This window comes from Microchirus variegatus, assembly GCF_963457635.1.
Source record: "Microchirus variegatus genome assembly, chromosome: 9".
In the NCBI taxonomy this organism is placed as follows: domain Eukaryota; kingdom Metazoa; phylum Chordata; class Actinopteri; order Pleuronectiformes; family Soleidae; genus Microchirus; species Microchirus variegatus.
Window position 1 is genome coordinate 2,842,939 of NC_139810.1, and position 20,147 is coordinate 2,863,085.

At 45.1% G+C, this 20,147-nt stretch overlaps 1 pseudogene across 1 annotated transcript; it reads right to left on the reverse strand.

The window, feature by feature from the left end:
• Positions 1-356: 356 nt before the first annotated feature.
• On the reverse strand, positions 357-19,590 carry LOC310931750 (annotated as a pseudogene). The gene is made up of 31 exons: positions 19,521-19,590; positions 19,306-19,461; positions 18,074-18,204; positions 17,580-17,844; positions 16,410-16,540; positions 16,123-16,256; positions 15,921-16,018; positions 15,732-15,856; positions 13,720-13,822; positions 13,403-13,592; positions 13,170-13,272; positions 12,984-13,084; positions 12,664-12,834; positions 12,501-12,589; positions 9,760-10,049; positions 9,392-9,523; positions 8,641-8,908; positions 8,412-8,544; positions 7,778-7,912; positions 7,536-7,639; positions 7,340-7,464; positions 6,656-6,768; positions 6,379-6,516; positions 5,580-5,682; positions 5,400-5,500; positions 5,083-5,253; positions 4,919-5,008; positions 1,075-1,177; positions 895-995; positions 578-748; positions 357-503 (listed from the first exon to the last, which is right to left on the reverse strand). The product of its transcript is annotated as an uncharacterized misc_RNA (transcript).
• Between the last annotated feature and the right edge of the window lie 557 nt (positions 19,591-20,147).

A 20,147-nucleotide genomic window follows, 5' to 3' on the forward strand; every position in this document is an offset into this window, starting at 1 on the left:
AGGGTTACTGTTATGGTTATGGTGACGGTAGGCATCTTTCCATGAATATTTGGCAAACTCATTAACTCCCCCTACTGGCGACACCGAGAATCAATACATAAAACCAAGCGGTTTATAAATAAAATATTAAGATATTAAGGTCTGAAAATCTAAAAATGTTCACAATCTTTGGGCGGGGGGGGGGGGGTTCAAAATACCCTCCTGTAATACAAAGGTTTGACTTTTATATGTAAAAAAAACAACACAAATAAATCAACCCTTCACCAACATTTAACCTTCATATCATTTTATGAATTTTATTATTATTATTATTCCTTCTTAATCTGGGATGCTTTACAGTACTTGTGGGCGTCGGCCTAAACTGTGTGTGTGAGCTCTGCGATTGGTCGACGATCTAAAAGGCTGTCTCGGACCCCCTTGTTGTGGCCGCCCGGCGCCAGGGGCATGTCCTTATACTCCCGGTGATGAGCGCCCCACACTGGTGTGGTCAGGTAAGACCAGCGCTGCAACACACAGTCAATGTTCAGGCGTCTGATTGGTTAATGGTGTGTGTGATGTCAGAGTGGGCAGAGCTAACCTCAGTGAAGGAGCCATTGGCTCTGAAGAGTTTGTAGACAAAAGTGAGAGGAATACAGAGCATGGAGGACAACGCCAGGAACCAGCCAATCACCTCGCCCCACCACGGATACACGTACACGTTGTTGTACGTCAGACGTTCGTAGGTGATCAGGTGAAACAGGAAGATGCCCTGCAGAGGGGGCGGAGCCACCACACACACACAGTGGGTCAAAGGTCAGGTCGTTTGAATGTGGGACGTAAACATTTTCGTCATATTTAAAAATTAGGAACTCGTAACCATAGCGATGAGTGAATTGTGTGTGTGTTTCCTCTCACCATACACACACATGGAGTCACAAACAACCAGCACCACTTGACCCAGAAGAACGGACGATACCCGATCATACGAGCGATGTCGTCCATGAAGCGGTCAGCACCTGCACACGGTCAGTCCACAGGAAGTGACATCATCAGGTCAAACAGTGACGTCTGTGTGTATGTGTGTGCGTCACATACCATAGACCCAGGCCACAACGACACACTCCCAGAAGGCCTGCCACAGCAGAGTCATTCCAGTGGCCGAGTAATAATCAAACAACTGGAAGACGTACATTCCTCCCTGCAAACACACACACACACACACACACAAAACCTCCTAGTTGCTGTAAACGAGCCGATAGAAATCCTCTTTTCTGACACTGTTCTTGAGCCGCGATATTTCAGAGTGAACTCTCACCCCCAGAAGACAGAGTCTTGTGATTGGCCAGTACTATTCAGCACACCCGCACCCGTTCAAAATACCCTCCTGCAATACAAAGGTTTGACTTTTATATGTAAAAAAAACAACACAAATAAATCAACCCTTCACCAACATTTAACCTTCATATCATTTTATGAATTTTATTATTATTATTATTCCTTCTTAATCTGGGATGCTTTACAGTACGGGTGAGTCTGAATGAACAAAACACAGCCTTTTGTAAACAGACTGGACGCAGCTTTGGCGTTATTCTGCCCCCTACAGTCTGAAGACGTATCTGCATTTAAGGGGTGTCCCATTTCTAAGTGACAAAATAACCCTCAACACTTGGTTTTGAGGCCAGTTAAGATTAAGGGTTGAGCTTGAGCGTTAAGATTGAAGGTTAAAGGGATACTTCACCGATTTGAATGTGGCTTTGTTTTGCTAGAATAGCAGTAGTATTTTTTAGAAAATGTGCTTCCCTCCCTCAGTTTTTCCCTGAATTGTAAAAAAATCTGTTTTCCCTTATCCAAATGTGCCCTACTGTGAGTCAAATGACGCGTTTTTATCACAGTCGGGCACATTTTGAAAATGGAAAACAGATTTTTTTTACAACTCTTTACAAAACTGAGGGAGGAAGCACATTTTCTAAGAAAAACTACTGCTATTCTAGCAATACAAAGCCACATTCAAATCGGTGAAGTATCCCTTTAAGATAGGAATTGGAATTGGCCCTAAGTGTCTCGTCTTGTCAGTTGGGGGCCAGTCAATGGTTTTTAAAAAAACTAACAAAAAAAAACTTTTTTGGGAAAAGCAACCATTTCGGTGGAAGATCTGGGGCCTCATTTATAAACGTTGCGTACGCACAAAAGAAGGCGTACGCCACTCTACGCAAACCATGGGATTTATAAAAAGAGAACTTGACGGGAAAATGTGCGGTCCTCCACGCCAACTCTGACCCATGCGTACGCACATATCTGGGGTAAAGCGAAACTGCGCCACTGATGGCAGAAGAAAGAAACGGGAGAAATGTGTGAAACTGATCGTGTAAAATAAATTATAAGTTATATTACCTCTCATATATGAACAGTTTATTTGCAAGAAATGGATAAAAACAACTACATTTCTACAATGAACAAACAAACTAACTCCCTGGAGTGCACACGGGAAACCTATGATTTAGGACAATAGTAAGACAACAGTAGGGCAAATTACGTATTCACTGATATCAGGGTAATTCTAACACGTGTAGCAGATACCTAATCGATGGGCATATAAAGGCAGGTACTCACAATGCGTCATGGCGCACAATGCTTTGGCACTGTTGGAGGATGTGGCAAACGGAAGGATACGGAGGGAGCGGAACTTCCGAGACGAGCTAGATCCACTGGCCAACAGTGATGAGTGGCTGATGAGCCGTTTCCGACTCCCACGAGCTTCCTCTTGGATCTGTGTGCGGCATTGGGCCCATCCTTAGAGGAGCACCCGCAGAAACCACGCTGTGCCAGTCCCGCTCTAAGTGCTCACAACACTCGGGTTTCTGGCGACAGGTGTTGTGCCAATGTAGGTATCCCCGACAGAAAGTGTTTACCCTGGCCACGGAGGCGGAGAAACAGTGGTGCGCTTGCTTTCACCAAAGTAAATTAAAACTAAAAATTGCATTGTTTAATGATTTATTTTATGTATACTTCACATACTAGTCTATAACCTCTGGTATTATGAACAGCTTTCTTCTATTCTAGCCGAAAATATGGGGACAGCTAAACAGTCTGAAATAATGTGTTTCCCCCATATCTTTGCCAGACGTTATAGAGTAGTATGTGAAGTATACATAAAATACATCATTAAACAATGCAATTGTTTTAATTTTCTTGGGTGAAAGCAAGCGCACCACTGTTTCTCCGCCTCCGCGGCAACACTTTCTGTCGGGGATACCTACATTGGCGCGACACCTGCATGGGTGTCCCCCTAAACCTCCGTCACCTCTCCACTCAGGAGGGATTCCCCGATGATCCCCGCCAGTTTTTCATCCAGCGGGGTGAGCTCCGGTTGGCCTGTTCCTCGCCCGTGGCACAGACGCTCTGCCTGTGTGACTCCAGGCGCTTTTTTGCGTCTACTTTAATGTCTGATCACTTTTTTTTCACCTCGGCCACTTTCCGACAAGTACTTCCACCTCGTGAAATTACGTTATTTGGCCTTTCTCTCCGATTTCTGTCATGAATCAATATTTATGAGGGGCGTTTCTCTGAATATTTATCGGCAAATATGGGCGTGGTATGACCCGCAAACAGGTGCGCCACATTTAGAGTGGATTGTGATTTATAAAGGGAAATAGGCGTAGGACGTTCGGCGCACTGTTTTATAAATCAGGATATTTTTGTGCGTAAGCACTTTCTGTGCTTCGTGCATACGCCAATTTTGACGTCGGTCCTACGCAGTTTTATAAATGAGGCCCCTGAGCTCAGAATCATAAATCAATGTGCCATTCCAGTGGCCGAGTAATAATTTCAGGTCTACATGACTCATTGTTTGGAGGGCCAACTTTGAGACCGAAAATTACGTAACACCGTAAAAACACGTGCATTACTTTTCGTAGCTTTCAGTGCGAATCTTTCACGGAAATAATGGTGGAAAAATAATCCCTATATATTATTGGACCTGTCATGGAAAAGCGGGGAACATAGGAATCGGGGGACATAGGTACGCTCCCGTCCATAGCCACTACAGCGGACTGGCTAACTGACTTAGCTTCTACTTCACTAAACCTCGCCTCCATCCTGACCAACAAGTTACACTTTTTATAATAATCTTTATCGCTAAAGGAGGCAGAGGAGCAACTAAACATGTGGCACACAACACAAGAGAGAGCAGGAGAAGGAGAGGGAGAAGCCATCGTTGCTAAGCTAGCTTGTTACGCTAGCTAAAACCACTGTATGCAAATCTGCAAAGTTACGTGAAATATAGAGTTTAAGCAAAAGCAGCGGGTGACAGTATTAACCAATTTTTACAAAACGAGTGCTTGTTCAGTTCATCGATCGTGACAGTAGAGAGATAATCACAGAGAGAGCAGGGGACACACACAGCGGAGGAACAGGAAGTGACGCAATACGTTAAGCCCAATGCCCAATTTATTGCTGAAGAAACTACAATGATGACAGTGGATTAGAACATGTGACCCTCTCAGGGGTCAGAGGTCAATGAAACAAATAATGACATCATCAGAATGGGACTAGTTAGCGTCTCGTTAGCTGAGCGTCATTAACATCACAAATACACAAAATGATCATTAAATTTACGAACAAACTCAACTTATATTTTTAGAATCGAATAAACAATGTTAAATATTTCAATGACGTTCATGAGTTGAAGGTGAAAATCCCACTGCCTGCTGGGAAATGCAGTGGGTGTGTCATCTGACCATGTGACTCCGCCTCTGCTGTTTCAGATTAACTGATATGTGAACGAATGATTACAGATTAGATTACATTGATCATCAGACTAATTTGACGCGACATCATCTTTCTCTCTGATCACATGACAGAAGAACAGATTGTGGGCGTCGGCCTAAACTGTGTGTGTGAGCTCTGCGATTGGTCGACGATCTAAAAGGCTGTCTCGGACCCCCTTGTTGTCGCCACCCGGCGCCAGGGGCATGTCCTTATACTCCCGGTGATGAGCGCCCCACACTGGTGTGGTCAGGTAAGACCAGCGCTGCAACACACAGTCAACGTTCAGGCGTCTGATTGGTTAATGGTGTGTGTGATGTCAGAGTGGGCAGAGCTAACCTCAGTGAAGGAGCCATTGGCTCTGAAGAGTTTGTAGACAAAAGTGAGAGGAATACAGAGCATGGAGGACAACGCCAGGAACCAGCCAATCACCTCGCCCCACCACGGATACACGTACACGTTGTTGTACGTCAGACGTTCGTAGGTGATCAGGTGAAACAGGAAGATGCCCTGCAGAGGGGGCGGAGCCACCACACACACACAGTGGGTCAAAGGTCAGGTCGTTTGAATGTGGGACGTAAACATTTTCGTCATATTTAAAAATTAGGAACTCGTAACCATAGCGATGAGTGAATTGTGTGTGTGTTTCCTCTCACCATACACACACATGGAGTCACAAACAACCAGCACCACTTGACCCAGAAGAACGGACGATACCCGATCATACGAGCGATGTCGTCCATGAAGCGGTCAGCACCTGCACACGGTCAGTCCACAGGAAGTGACATCATCAGGTCAAACAGTGACGTCTGTGTGTATGTGTGTGCGTCACATACCATAGACCCAGGCCACAACGACACACTCCCAGAAGGCCTGCCACAGCAGAGTCATTCCAGTGGCCGAGTAATAATCAAACAACTGGAAGACGTACATTCCTCCCTGCAAACACACACACACACAAAACCTCCTAGTTGCTGTAAACGAGCCGATAGAAATCCTCTTTTCTGACACTGTTCTTGAGCCGCGATATTTCAGAGTGAACTCTCACCCCCAGAAGACAGAGTCTTGTGATTGGCCAGTACTATTCAGCACACCCGCTCTCCCCCCTCAGGAACGGTGGATGCACTGCTCCTCATTATCAAAACATTGTTTTAACAGTGTTTAAAAATAGCTTCTGCACGACTCCCCGCCGCAGTCCCTTTGACGACGTTTGACCCGGAGTCAGACCCAGAGTCAGAAGACACCTCCACAACGGACGTTATTCTTCTTCTGCGGTTCAATGTACGCTACCGGATGTGCCCGGACTAGTGCCCAGAGCAGGATGATATGCTGTTCAGAAGAACCGTTGTTTACGTAACCGGACCAGGTTTTTTCAGAGATCTCGCTGAGCCTGAGATTACAATAAAACACATCGTTCTCAGCAGTGGCTGAACTGTTTGTTTAGAACCTTCAGGGCTTCGTAAACAAGGTAATGACGCAGATACACACTAAACAGCGTTAATTGGAACTTCCGGTCTAGGTCCGCTTTAATGCATTCAATGAACAAAACAAGTCATCGATTCATCCTAAAAATATTGGTGAATTATAAGTGAAATTAAATCATGTGACATCATCAGTGTGTGTCGTTGTTGTCACCTGCGTCACCATGGAGATGCCGATGATGAAGCAGAGTGAGCAGCAGATCGCCACGGCGATTTCTCTCTTATAGCGATGCTGAAATCGTCCTGGAAACAGATCCAGAATCCCTGTGACGAATCCTTCAACTGCCACAAACTGAGACACAGAGACAGAGTCATTTAAATAAATGTTGATGATGATGATGATGTCATTAATGCTGGACGTTGTCACAGATGAACGTTTGAATCCCTGAGCGTCAGTGACGCCTCGCTGAAGGATTGTGGGAGTTGATTACCTGACTGTCGAGGCCGAGCAGCAGCAGCATGATGAAGAAGAGCGCCGCCCACAGCGGTGACACAGGCAGCAGAGAGACGGCCTTTGGATACGCGATGAAGGCCAGACCTGGACCTGAACCACAACAAACACATGACTGAACACCTCTGCACACACGTGTGAGTATTGATTATTGATTGACTGGTGAAAAACGACAACAAGCCTATCGCATCGGCTTGTTGATGTAGCAGTCCGCGAGCGTCAAGTCTGGATGACGTAATGACGTAATGGAGGTGTGTCTTATTTCTTAGGGGAACGTTCTTACCCCTAGCTCCCTCAACTCAACTCAACTAGAATAAAAAGTCTGTATCTGGTCAGGGCAGACCTGCTCACACACCTGCTCACACACCTGCTCACACACCTTCAACATCCCTCATAAAAAGACTTTGAAGCAGGGGTAATTTCTTCAGCCACAATAAATCTCGCTTTCACTGCCTCATCATTTTTTGGTTGTGGTTTTTGTGAACACATTCTGCTGAGATCACAGTCTCAATCTCAATTTCACTTGTTGCATGATGCACATACGACACACTGCGATCTAGTGGTGGGAGGCCGTCACTTTACGGGTAACGCATTCACCATGCATTGTGGGAAATATAGTTTATGGTCAAAGCACGCCTTAAAGCACACGTGTGTGTGTGTGTACCTGGCACAGCCACCTCTGAGATGTCCACTCCCTGCTCTGCAGCCATGAAGCCCAGAGTAGAAAAGACGACAAAACCAGCTAAGAAACTGGTTCCACTGTTGATGACGGCGATGATGAAGGCGTCTCTGCACAAACAAGACACCACGTCAGTATTTGTGTATTTGTGTGTGTGTGTGTGTGTGTGTGTGTGTTGTACTTGTGGCAGTCATTGTTAAAGCGGTTGTAGCTTCCCAGCGCCGTCAGACCACCAATGCCGATGGCGTACGAGAAGAAGATCTGAGTCCCAGCGTCTATCCACACCTGCACAGAGGTCAGAGGTCAAATGAGTGTGTGTCTGCGCGCGTCGGTTTTCTTCTTCATTCACCTTCTCTTCCACTGATGTAGTTTGTGTTTGATACACTGTACAGTACATATGAACACACACAAACACACACTGACCTGAGCCTGGGACAGTTTGGACCAATCAGGACTGATGTAGTACATAATTCCATCATAAGCTCCAGGAAGAGTCACACCTCTGATCAGCAGGATGATGAGGACCAGGTACGGGAAGGGGACTGTGATGTAGACCACCTTACACACACACACACACACACACACACACACACACACACACACACACACACACACACACACACACACACACACACACACACACACACACACACACACACACACACACACACACAAAGTGTTGGTTAACACTGATGAGTTCACACAGTACAGATTAAGTGTGTCAGTGTGTGTTTGTCACTATAACACTGTTTAGTGACATTCCCACGCTGTATGAACACACAAACACTCCCTCATTCGGGTCTAATGACTCCCTGACTCAGTTTTAGTTTATTTTACATCAAGAGTCAGATTTTCTTTCACTGAACACCAGTGACGGCTCCTTTCATTCTTCTAGATCTCCACAATGTCATTCTTCCTAGGACAAGTGAAGTCACTTTTGACATTCATGTGTACTGGGCTTTCAATTCCAGATATCCACAATTACATTCTGGATATCTGGAATAGTTTAGCATTTTGGATATCCGAAATTAAAATTCACACACACACACACACATACCTTCCCAGTGGATTTGACTCCCTTCCACACACAGAAATAAACTAGCACCCAGGCGGCCATTAAACACAGCAGGATCTCCCAGTTCAGACGTCCAGGTTCATCCAGACCAGACGAGATGTCCAGCACCTTGTTCCTGGACAGAGGACAGGAGATGGACAGAGGTGAGGGACAGAGACAGACTGAGCAGCAGTCTGTGTTGTAATGAAGTCTTGACAGAAGCAGAACTTACTCCCAGAACTCCATGATGGGTGAGCTTGCATTTGCCAGCTGGGTACAGGTCATGTTGCCGGTGATGGTGATGTTGGTGAGGCTGCTGTTCTTACAGTCCTGGAACTGGAAGGTCTCCACACAGCTGGGTGTGTTCCATTCGTTACCACAGGTGGACCAGGGCAGGGTGGAGCTAAATGACTTGACCAGGTAGTAGAGGGCCCAGGCCAACAAAATGATGTAGTAGGTGCTATAGAAAAACACGATGACCATGGAGGAGTAACCCAGACCTGAGGGGCGGGGACAGCATGTCACATGACTCTAGGGCATTGGTTCTCAAAGTGTGGCCCGCAGGCCAATGTCAGCCCACAGAAACATTTCAATGAATTACAATGAATTACAGTTAATAGTTTTAACCCAGGAGCTACTAAGCTTGTTAAATGTTTATTGGACATCACTGGATACAGACCAATAAGTGTAAACTGTAGAACTGCAATCTGGTCATTAAAATGATTACAAATGGGATTTTTTTTTCCTTTGGTGGCCCTCAGTCCAATCTTGGGTTCCTAAATTGGCCCTCAGGTATCAAAACTTTGAGAATCACTGCTCTAGGGTATGACATATGAGAAATGACAAATACATCACTGAGTAATTGTTTGTCACACACAGACATTTTAACAGTTCATAAAACCGGTTCCTGTTCAGTTTTGTTTAATATTAAAATGTCTGTGTGACAAACATTCACTCAGTGATTAATTTGTGGTGTAGTTCACCTTTAGAGAGCGGCGCGATGTTCCACGCCTTGATGCCGCCGGCCTTCATGAACTGACCCAGAGAGGTTTCCAAGAAGAAGATCGGGATTGCTGCAACCAAGACAATGAATAGGTACGGGATCAGGAAGACACCTGCACACACACACACACACAGCTCCTATAATTTGGTGTCATGTTGATATCAGCAGCATCATTACAACATGTTGATGAAACTTAAGAGGAAGGAGGTGAAAACACAGGAGCTGCAGGTCCTCTGCTGCCTCGTGTGGTCACTTTGTGTCACTGAGGTCAATCTGAACAAAGGATTTCAAACACTGAAGTGACAAAATAAGACATTTGAACTTAGTGATGGAGGCAGTGTGTGTTACCTCCTCCATTCTTGTAGCAAAGATAAGGGAACCTCCAAACGTTTCCGAGTCCAACAGCAAAGCCAGCACAGGACATGATGAAGTCCATCTGCCTGGTCCATGTCTCTCGCTCCTGGGATCCTGGCTCCGCCCCTGGGACCACGTCCCTGTCGTTGGGCAGAGGAGACGGGTTCTTGTTGGTCTCCTCCAGGAGATCCAGAGAACCAGAGGAGGTGGGAAGATTCTCCATCAGGACCAGGAACCAGAACCAGTCAAAACACAGGTCCACAAACTGTCTCCAACAAACCAGACTAAAGCCAGAATCAGTTCAAGCGCCAGTCCACAGACCAGGTGATTCGTAAATAAACCAGAACCAGTCAGAGTGGGTGACTCTACACCTGTGAGTGTGGACAGTGTCTCAATGAAGAGACTGGGAACGGAGGCCACGCCCATTCATCTACTTCCCTCACTCACAAACAAACATGCTCTCCCTCTTCCTTGAGATTAAAAAAAAAAAAAAAAAAAAAACAACGTCATTTACTTTTTGAAGTTATTCATTTGTATGAAACCAGCCAAGCAAAAATCCTTATAAAAAAAAATTACTTGTGCAATCCACTTTGTATTTAAATCCTGATGCAAAATATTCGTATCCAGCCAGTACCATCAGCATCAAATAGGACATTTGATAGTATATAAGTTTTGACATCAAAATTTGAACGAGTGTCATGGATCAAAATGTTAGTTCACAACCCAGATGGAGACTAATGTTTATAGTATTTGAGCACAAGGAGGCCAAATGCATCAATTCAGGTGGTGAATGAAAGAACCACTCATCGATATAATCTGATTGTCACATGGTTTGTGTAACGCTACCTCAAGCAGCCTGTAATCCTGGGATGCCCTTACTAAAAAGTTTAAGATTCCATTTTAAGAGATTTAATAACTGTTGTATTGTGAATTACATGTGTTAAATCTATGCTTCAGCTTGTGTGAAACTAACTCCAACTGTACTGTTTCCTGCATCTAGAAGAACATTCCTGGGGTGAAACACTTCTATATCCCTCTGTATTCCTGTTATCTTTGTCAGCCTGCTGCCCTCAACACTGACCATCAATAGAGCGATTCAACTCGACTTTTACTCTTTTCTCTACCGAGAATAAAAAGACTCAGTCACCTGTTTGATCTGCGGAGGTATTTTTCCATCCTGCATCTGTTTTGAATATTGCTCAATGTAACAAAGAAAGATAAAGATATGTGAACTTTGACCTTGTATTACTCCAAAAGTAGAATCAAACAGTAACATTTTTTTTTTATTCCGAATGAATGAAAGAACATGGAAAAACTTTGTAATTTTGAAAAGTATGTGAAAATATATATGTGACGAATAAAATACTGTGTAGGTGCCGTGTGACTGATAAAGTAGTTCATAGTAATTTCGGTTCACTGTGTTGTATATACTTTGTATTTTGTAGTTTTTGTTAATAATTTACTTGCATTTAAAAAAGATAAGTAATTTAAATTATCATTATTATTAAATTATTATTTGCACAAACTCTGATAACTCATATTTTGATGTTGTTAATCATTTTGGTGGGACGGATAAAAAATGGGCGTCTGTCTCTTTAAGAAGGAATGCGGTGTTGAAGGAAGTGAGGCGGTGTGGATGAATGAAGAGCCTGAGGAGCACACGCTTTTTCTGACCGTGTTAAAGCCGAGTTTAACGTGTGAGGTATTGTGAGTTACAGTGGAAATAACTTAAATAAAACCTATATAAACTAAGTAAGGAAATAAACATTGTTGCGGAGATTTGATTATCTAGAGAGTTGGCCGAAGATGGAGTTTCCTGGAGTCAGAGATGAGTTAAGTTGAAAAGCTTGATTGGAAGCAGCTCAGATCTGAGGAGAACTGAGACAATGCCGAACATAAAACACATATGTTAACAGTTTGGCATCCTCTGTCAGTCTGCCTGTGAGTCCCAGAGTTAGGATACTTAAAGGGATAGTTCGGAATTTTGAACATAAGACCTATTTTCCAACTCAGCCGGTGTGATGGAGACGTCAGGAGACGTTTTCAAGAAATTTCATTCAGTTCTTCTAGTTGCCGAGTTCGCTGATGCTATGGCTAGCGCAAGTCAATGATACATGTTAGCATGGCATTAAAAACACTCATACCGACTCCACAGTGCACCCGAGGCAAATCGATTGTAACGGCAGACTATCGATGTACATATCTGTGTTGATAGAATAATATTTGAAACAAAACTAACCTCGCATCGCATGGATTTTTGAGCGACTACTTTCTCAGCACTATATTTCCGGCAGCGGCGGACATAAATCCTTCAAATTGCAACATTCTATCAACACAGATATGTACATTGATAGTCTGCCGTTACAATCGATTTGCTGGGAGCTGATAACTTTAGAGTAGGCCGAATAATGTTTTTCCCTTACATACATTACACTAACTAACCTACATTATAAGACCATGTAAATATATAGAACAATATTGTTGTTAAAGGGGGAAGGGGATGCGGCTGGTTACTGCACATCATACATTTCAGTAAAAACAGCCCTCAGGCTCCGATTGTCGGAGTCAAATCAAATACAGAGCGTTCATCTGATATGAGGAACACTGTCTTCTTGAGCTGCTTCATTGATCTGTTTTACTCGTCTCCATGGTGACGACTGGTCAATGGCTCAGGTCAAGGAGGTGGAGCTCTGCGACTGGTCAATGCCCTGAAAGGCGGTCTCAAAAATGACGACCTGTCGTCATGGACACCCGGCGCCAGGGGCGTGGCCATGTACTCCCGGTGATGAGCGCCCCACACTGGTGTGGTCAGGTAAGACCAGCGCTGCAACACACAGTCAACGTTCAGGCGTCTGATTGGTTAATGGTGTGTGTGATGTCAGAGTGGGCGGAGCTAACCTCAGTGAAGGAGCCTTTGGCTCTGAAGAGTTTGTAGACAAATGTGAGAGGAATACAGAGCATGGACGACAGCGCCAGGAACCAGCCAATCACCTCGCCCCACCACGGATACACGTACACGTTGTTGTACGTCAGACGTTCGTAGGTGATCAGGTGAAACAGGAAGATGCCCTGCAGAGGGGGCGGAGCCACCACACACACACACAGTGGGTCAAAGGTCAGGTCGTTTGAATGTGGGACGTCAAGATTTTGATCATATTTAAAAAATTAGGAACTCGTAACCATATCGATGAGTGAAGTGTGTGTGTGTTTCCTCTCACCATACACACACATGGAGTCACAAACAACCAGCACCACTTGACCCAGAAGAACGGACGATACCCGATCATACGAGCGATGTCGTCCATGAAGCGGTCAGCACCTGCACACGGTCAGTCCACAGGAAGTGACATCATCAGGTCAAACAGTGACGTGCATGTGTGTGTGTGTGTGCGTGTGTCACATACCATAGACCCAGGCCACAACGACACAAGCCCAGAAGGCCTGCCACAGCAGAGTCATTCCACTGGCCGAGTAATAATCGAACAACAGGAAGACGTACATTCCTCCCTACACACACACACAAAACCTTTAATGCATTCAATGAACAAAACAAGTCAGTGATTTATCCCAAAAATATTGGTGAATTATAAGTGAAATGAAATCAAGTGACATCATCAGTGTGTGTCGTTGTTGTCACCTGCGTCACCATGGAGATGTTGATGATGAAGCAGAGTGAGCAGTAGATCACCACGGCGATTTCTCTCTTATAACGATGCTGAAATTGTCCTGGAAACAGATCCAGAATCCCTGCGAGGAATCTTTCAACTGCCACAAACTGAGAGACAGAGTCATTTAAATACATGTTGATGATGATGATGTCATTAATGCTGGAGGTTTTCACAGATGAAGGCTTGAATCCCTGAGCGTCAGTGAACGCCTCGCTGTATCACAATGACCTGCTGTGATGTCATGGTGACAGTGTGGTGGAAGTGAAGGATTGTGGGAGTTGATCACCAGCAGAGCAGCAGCAGCATGATGAAGAAGAGCGCCGCCCACAGCGGCGACACAGACAGCAGAGAGATGGCCTTTGGATACGCGATGAAGGCCAGACCTGGACCTGAACCACAACACACACATGACTGAACACCTCTGCAATCAGTCTGATGTAAACCACTCACTCTCCCACACCAAAGTCCATAGAGAAGATCAGTGATTTTAGCTCACAGGGACACAGGAGCTGCTGGTCTACTGCTGCCTCGTGTGGTCACTTTGTGTCACTGAGGTAATTTTTAACAAAGGATTTCAAACACTGAAGTGACAAAATCAGACATTTGAACTTAGTGATGGAGGCTAGGCCTGTCGCGATATTCAATAAATCAATTAATCGCACGATAATTAAACCTTGCTCGATAATTTTTCTGGCCGCGATAAATGCCATTTGCATGCTTTTTTGTTTTCCCCGTCTCTCTCTCTCGGGTCCTAAAGTGTGTGAAATTTGATGTAGTATGCATGCCAGGTGGCTAGGTGGCGCTGTGAAGCACTGCCATACAACAACACCAGGAGCGCGCATGCGCTGAAACTTCCTTCTACTTCTCTCTAGTAGCGCTGAGTCGCCCACTCGGCGTAATTGCTGAAATGACTCCTGGATCAGTATCACCCACCCTCCAGAGTGGAAATCTTAAAAACGCTCCGCTGTCAACTCTTTAGACGGGAACGCGACAGCGCTGCTCACGCTGACACGACGCTGAAGTTGGTACCACATTCGCCTCAGGTTCTCCAACTTCGGCGTCGAATGTGGTGACAACTTCAGCGTCGTGTCAGCGTGAGCAGCGCTGTCGCGTTCCCGTCTAAAGAGTTGACAGCGGAGCGTTTTTAAGATTTCCACTCTGGAGGGTGGGTTCATTTTTTTGCGTTTTTAAGCACATCTGATAAAATATTTTGTCGGTTTCACCCGGGATCGTTGCCGTGTAAAGCCAGAGTAACGATGAGTGAACCCTCATGTCAGTCACTTTTCACTAGCATGGTGTGTGGGGAGGCAGGACTCCTGGCGTAGCCTACCACAGCAGAGTGCAGCTCAACCATTTTATTTATTGCTTTTGCTTGTTTGTTAATTTAATGTGTTCTACTGTTAAATATTCCTTAAAAATAAAAGTTTATTTCTCTTTGAAAAGGTGTATCTGCATTGCATTAGATGAAAATGATCTCAGAACAACAATATTATCGATTATCGCAATAATTTCTGAGACAATTTATCGTCCAGCAAAATTTGTTATCGTGACAGGCCTAATGGAGGCAGCAGTGGATCAACAACTCCTGTGTGCTGTGATGTTAAAATCACTGATATTCTCTATCGACTTTGGTGTGGAAGAGTAAGTTTGTGTGTGTGTGTCTGTTTTCTTGAATCTTTGTTAAAAACTTGGTATACCTAAGGAAGTGAGGATCAAGTACAAGAAAGTATTTTTATTGTATGCATAAAAAGAAGCATAACAACCAAAAATGGTTCTCCCCTCTCTTTATTTCACTTTCAGTTGAGTGAAATAGATGTGGTATGATAAAACAAAAACAAAACAACACCTGAGCAAACATGGAGAGTGAATCAAGTGTCTGGTGTCTGCCTGAGAATATAACTATAAATTAAAGCTGCAAGCAGCATTGTGCGGGCCCTCAGAACCGCCAGCGCCACAACCAGGCTGGGTAAGCCCTGGGCTGGATTCTGCCTGGGTCACTTATCTCGCATGTGAAGTTTAGAGCAGATTAGTCAATATATGGCAAAGTGATGGGTCACTTCCTCTCTGGGCAGATCCATTTCCTGTGTGCAGGTAATGGCTTGCAGACGTGTTCAGAGCCGTCCCTGGTCTCACATATGAAGTTTGGAGCCGATTGGTCAATGTACATGCAATTTAAATGGCACTTCCTGTTTCGGACAATCTACTTCCTGTGTGCAGAAGTATATGCATTTTTTTATAATTTTTGTGGGGACATTTTTCCTTGTGGGGACATGTAAGTGTGTGTGTGTGTGTGTGTACCTGACACAGCCACCTATGAGATGTCCACTCCCTGCTCTGCAACCATGAAGCCCAGAGTAGAAAAGACGACAAAACCAGCTAAGAAACTGGTTCCACTGTTGATGATGGCGATGATGAAGGCATCTCTGCACAAACAAGATACACATGTTAGTATTTGTATTTGTGTGTGTGCGCGCGTGTGTGTTGTACTTGTGGCAGTCGTTGTTAAAGCGGTTGTAGCGTCGTCAGAGCACAAAAAAAACGATGCCGTATGAGAAGAAGACCTGAGTCCCGGCGTCTATCCACACCTGCACAGAGGTCAGTGAAGTGATTTTCTTCTTCATTCACCTTCTCCTCCACTGATGTGGTTTATGTTTGATATACTGTACAGTACACATGAACACACACAAACACGAGCCTGGGACAGTTTGGACCAATCAGGACTGATTAGTACATGATTCCATCATAAGCTCCAGGAAGAGTCACACCTCTGATCAGCAGGATGATGAGGACCAGGTACGGGAAGGTGGCTGTGATGTAGACCACCTGACACACACACACACACACACACACACACACACACACACACACACACAGTGTGGTTAACTCTGATGAGTTCACACAGTATATATTAAGTGCGTCATTATGTGTTTGTCACTAAAACAATGTTTAGTGTCATTCCCACACACACACACGTACCTTCCCAGTGGATTTGACTCCCTTCCACACAGAAATAAACAATCACCCACACGGCCATTAAACACAGCAGGATCTCCCAGTTCAGACGTCCAGGTTCATCCAGACCAGACGAGATGTCCAGCACCTTGTTCCTGGACTGAGGACAGGAGACGGACAGAGGACAGGAGACAGACAGAGGTGAGGGACAGAGGACAGGAGACGGACAGAGGACAGAGTGAGCAGCAGTCTGTGTTGTAATGAAGTCTTCTGTCACTAAGGCCCCGTCCCAATTCTCTCACTTGCTCTGAATTCCCTCCACAGTAAAGTCCCCTCAATGAGTAAAGTGCAAGGGAAAATTTTCCCCTAACAAATGGGACACCACTAGTATGCAAATTAGCGTAGCGAACATGTTCCCTACGCGTATCATTGACGTGTCTGATTTCACCCCAGTCCAGTCGATAGCAGTGATACACATTGCCTGTGAACTGCAATACCACCATACAGAAGAAGTACTATTTTCAATTTCATTATTGTTTGAAAAAGCCGGTTCCAACGGCGCTCCTGCCTGTTGTGTGGGCAATGTTGATTTATCTTCGTTTGATAAATCAACAGAAGAAATCTACGCAACAGAAGACGTGTTCGCCGTATGCTCGCAATAGTCGGGATGTTTCAGAATTAGCATGAAACATCCGCATGTATACACCGGGACACTGCCCAGTCATGGTCATTTTCAAACTATAACTTAAAAGTACATGCATATACATCTAACCAACACATTCCAACACATTTCAGATTTTTTTACAGCCGTATTTGCGTAAATATTCTGCTTGCATATAGTCGTCGCACTGCTAGCCGCCATATTGTTCCAGAAAATTGTCGCTGACTGAGTGCGCAAGGCATCATGGGATACTCCCTTTGGCCGCAAGCCTGGTCCAGAGCTGATTTTGTGGCGAGGGGCATTTTTAGGGGAGGATAGGTACTTCCCCATGCTCCCTAAAGTATTGGGACACCCTACCCCCTCACCGGAACGCACAAAATCTAGGGCTAGGGTTTGAATTGGGACAGGCCCTGATAGTTCAAATGTTGACAGAAGACTCAGTGACGACGGCATCATTAAATATTAATTTCTTCTTTTAATTCAATGCCCCGCCCACTCTAACTTGCCCCGCCCCCCTGACAGAAGAAACTTACTCCCAGAACTCAACGAAGGGTGAGCTTGCGTTTGCCAGCTGGGCACAGGTCACGTTGCTGGTGAAGGTGTTTTCGAGGATGCTGTTCTTACAGTCCTGACTCTGGAAGGTCTCCACACAGCTGGGTGTGTTCCATTCTTTACCACAGGTGGACCAGGGCAGGGTGGAGCTAAACGACTTGACCAGGTAGTAGAGGGCCCAGGCCAACACAATGATGTAGTAGGTGTTGGTTAAAAACACGAGAACCATGGAGGCATAACCCTGACCTGAGGGGCGGGGACAGCATGTCACATGACTTTCTTCATTCTGCACATACATGTGTTTATGTTTCTATATGATTACATACGTTTCTATATGATTACATACGTTTCTATGTGATTGCATCAACTGCATTAATGTATCACTGCGTCCTCGTGTCACTGCTCAGTGTTGTAAAATGTTAAAATCTGTGTGTGACAAACATTCACTCAGTGATGAATTTGTGGTGTAGTTCACCTTTAGAGAGCGGCGCAATGTTCCAGGCGTTGATGCCGCCTGCCTTCATGAGCTAACCCAGAGAGGTTTCCAGGAAAAGATCGGGATTCCTCCAACAAAGACCATGAGCAGGTACGGGATCAGGAAGACACCTGCACACACACACACACAGATTCTTTAATTTGGTGTCATGTTTATATCATATATTACAACATGATGAAACTAAAGACGAAAGAGGTGAAAACACAGGAGCTGCACTCCCCAGTCTGTCTTCCAGATGATGACGTCAGAGAGTTTGATTGGCTGAGGCGACTCAGAGGTCAGTGGAGGTGAGACCATGATGTGGTCAGGTGGGCGTGGCTTGTGGAGCTGTGTAAAGAGGACGACCTCAGAGGAAACAGGATGTGATGTCATCGATGAGAGACTGGGCCTCCACAGTCATGATTTCAATGACGCGCAACATCAACAGGAAGTTCACAGACGTGTAACCAGGCTGTTATTGGCCGACAGCAGCTGTCAATCACACGTGTCCACTTCCCCCATGTCCTCACTGAGACAGTGGACTAGCTACACTTCATCAGGAGAAAGTTAAGCTGAGCCCCACCCCCTCATAGCCACGCACCCTCAGAAGTTACTAGAAAGCTGAAAGTGGTAAGGGCTTCAAGCTTGAGACCGGAAGGTAGCCGGTTCGAACACCGACCTGTCCGCAGCTGAAGTGCACTTGAGCAAGGCACCTGACCCCCTCACCGCTCCCCGAGCGCTGCTGAATGCTGGGTTAGCATGTACTTCACCTCACTGTGTGCGTTCACTAACTCACGGATGGGTTAAAATGCAGAGATTGGAAATTTCCCCACTGCGGGACTAATAAGGGAATCTTAATCTTAAAAAACCCAGCAGAATGGTCCTTTAAAGAGCATCATTTGATGAGTCAGGTGACCTTTAAAAAAACAAGGATGTGATGTCACATCCTGCTGATTTACACAGTCTCACATATACACACACCCAGTCATGAAAGCTGATAATTTGAACCTGTTGCTGTCACTCTGATCAATAACTCGTTACACACTGTAAAACACATAATTCACGCCCTCTCCCAAAGGCCACACCCCCATCACTCTGTCTGTGGCTCATGGGAAACATGAAGTTAATATTTAAAGATACAGAACTCACAATTATCAACGGTCATGTAGACCAATCAGAGACTAGCTCAATGAGGGGGCGGGGCTTCAGCTGTGTGTGTGTGTGTGTGTTACCTCCTCCATTCTTGTAGCACAGGTAAGGGAACCTCCAAACGTTCCCAAGTCCAACAGCAAAGCCAACACAGGACATGATGAAGTCCATCTGCCTGGTCCATGTCTCCCGCTCCTTGTATACTGGCTCCGTCCCCAGGACCAAGACTCCTTTCTTGTCTGGACCATCGCCAGAGTTCGTTGGACGTTAGCTGCTGCTGAGGACACATACTCATCACCTTTGGATAGGTTCTTCTTGATCTCCTCCAGGGGAACCAAAGGAACAGCGGAGGCGGGAAGACTCTCCATCAGAACCAGAACCAGTCCACAAACCTAGTCTCAGTAACCAGGCTAGAACCAGAAATAGTCAGAGCAGGTCTCACTATGTGGACACATAACTGAGACTTGGTGGTAACTGAACTCCAGATACTTTCATCCTTTCATCATCAAAGTTTCTTTTTTCTTTGACGTCCGCTGTCATCTGTGACTGTGTGCGTGTACCGGTATTAAAAATGATACCGGTATATGTTTGAAAGCGATATGTAGTTGAGACAATATCGCCATACTGGTATATTATATATTATTTTTATGGTGCCTTGCGAACTCTATTTTATAAAGCTGAGTGCTTGAGCTGACAAGCTGAGTTCAGCTGCTCAATCCTGCCCCTTACATGAACGTACTAATGCGCCGAAGCACTGGAAACTGATGGCTCTGACAGCGTTTTGCTTAAGGTGCATCTGCGCAATATCATAGCCCATAATTTCCGAAAATATACTATGTCAACTAGTTATATCAGCACAAGAACTGTTGAGGAATATTGAGGGGTGGAATTGGGATACAGCCTTAAACACAAAAGGCAAGTCCAC